The sequence below is a fragment of the Penaeus japonicus genome, unplaced genomic scaffold, assembly GCF_977035675.1.
Source record: "Penaeus japonicus unplaced genomic scaffold, GWHDUDI00000001_assembly GWHDUDI00000038, whole genome shotgun sequence".
In the NCBI taxonomy this organism is placed as follows: domain Eukaryota; kingdom Metazoa; phylum Arthropoda; class Malacostraca; order Decapoda; family Penaeidae; genus Penaeus; species Penaeus japonicus.
The window spans coordinates 17,648,044-17,650,543 of NW_028234440.1; positions in this window are offsets into that span (position 1 = coordinate 17,648,044).

Consider the following 2,500-nt stretch of genomic DNA (forward strand, 5'->3'; position numbering starts at 1 on the left):
GTGACTCTACACTCTGGCTGACTCGAAACTATTGACGAACGGCTCATCTTTTGGAATCGAACACACCTTGGCTGACTCTTACACACCTTGGGGTGATGGGTTGTGGCTGACTCGAACACTTCCTTGGCTGACTCGAACACAGACCCTTGGCTGACTCGAACACACTCCTTGTGCTGACTCGAACACACTCCTTGGCTGACTCGGCACACTCCTTGGCTGACTCGAACACACTCCTGGCTGACTCGAACACATCCTTGGCTTTCGAACACACTCCTTGGCTGACTCGAACACACTCCTTGGCTGACTCGAAAACCTCCTTGGCTGACTCGAACACTGACTCGCACACTCATGGTGACTCGAACACACTCCTTGCTGACTCCTTGGCTGAACACATCCTTGGCTGACTCGAACACACTCCTGGCTGACTCGAACACACTCCTTGGTGACTCGAACACACTCCTTGGCTGACTCGAACACTCCTTGGCTGACTCGAGCACACTCCTTGCTGACTCGAGCTACACTCCTGGCTTTCGAACACACTCCTTGGCTGACTCGGGCACTCCTTGGCTGACTCGAACACACTCCTTGGCTGACTCGAACACACTCCTTGGGCTGACTCGAACACACTCCTTGGCTGACTCGACTGACTCTTGGCTGACTCGAACACACTCCTTGGCTGACTCGGGCACACTCCTTGGCTGACTCGAACACTCCACTCCTTACACTCCTTGGCTGACTCGAGCACACGACTCGAACACACTCCTTGGCTGACTCGAACACACTCCTTGCTGACTCGAACACATCCTTGGCTGACTCGAGCACACTCCTTGGCTGACTCGATCACACTCTTGGCTGACTCGAACACACTCCTTGCTGACTCGAACTCACTCCTTGGCTGACTCGAGCACACTTCTGACTCGAGCACACTCACTCGAACACACTCCTTGGCTGATCGAACCACTCCTTGGCTGACTCGAGCACTCCTTGGCTGACTCGAGCACTTGGCTGACTCGAACACACTCCTTCCTTGGCTGACTCGGCACACTCCTTGGCTGACTCGAACACTCTCCACTCCTTGGCTGACTCGAGCACACTCCTTGGCTGACCGAGCACACTCCTTGGCTGACTACTCCTTGGTGACTCGAGCACACTCTTGGCTGACTCGAGCTCGAACACTCCTTGGCTGACTCGAACACACCCTTTCTGAGACTAACACACTCCTTGGCTGACTCGAACACATCTCCTTGGCTACTCGAACGAACACACTCCTTTGGCTGACTCGGGCCACTCCCTTGGCTGACTCGAACACATCTCCTTGGCTGACTCGAACACACTCCTTGGCTCGACTCGAACACCACTCCTTGGCTGACTCGAACACACTCCTTGGCTGACTCGGGCACACTCCTTGGCTGACTCGAACACACTCCTTGGCTGACTCGAACACACTCCTTGGCTGACTCGAACACACTCCTTGGCTGACTCGAACACACTCCTTGGCTGACTCGGGCACACTCCTTGGCTGACTCGAACACACTCCTTGGCTGACTCGAACACTCCTTGGCTGACTCGAACACACTCCTTGGCTGACTCGAGCACACTCCTTGGCTGACTCGAGCACACTCCTTGGCTGACTCGAGCACACTCCTTGGCTGACTCGAGCACACTCCTTGGCTGACTCGAGCACACTCCTTGGCTGACTCGAACACACTCCTTGGCTGACTCGAGCACACTCCTTGGCTGACTCGAACACACTCCTTGGCTGACTCGAACACACTCCTTGGCTGACTCGAGCACACTCCTTGGCTGACTCGAACACACTCCTTGGCTGACTCGAACACACTCCTTGGCTGACTCGAACACACTCCTTGGCTGACTCGAACACACTCCTTGGCTGACTCGAGCACACTCCTTGGCTGACTCGAACACACTCCTTGGCTGACTCGAGCACACTCCTTGGCTGACTCGAGCACACTCCTTGGCTGACTCGAGCGCACTCCTTGGCTGACTCGAGCACACTCCTTGGCTGACTCGAGCACACTCCTTGGCTGACTCGAGCACACTCCTTGGCTGACTCAAGCACACTCCTTGGCTGACTCGAACACACTCCTTGGCTGACTCGAGCACACTCCTTGGCTGACTCGAGCACACTCCTTGGCTGACTCGAGCACACTCCTTGGCTGACTCGAACACACTCCTTGGCTGACTCGAGCACACTCCTTGGCTGACTCGAGCACACTCCTTGGCTGACTCGAGCACACTCCTTGGCTGACTCGAGCACACTCCTTGGCTGACTCGAGCACACTCCTTGGCTGACTCGAACACACTCCTTGGCTGACTCGAGCACACTCCTTGGCTGACTCGAGCACACTCCTTGGCTGACTCGAGCACACTCCTTGGCTGACTCGAGCACACTCCTTGGCTGACTCGAACACACTCCTTGGCTGACTCGAGCACACTCCTTGGCTGACTCGAGCACACTCCTTGGCTGACTCGAACACTC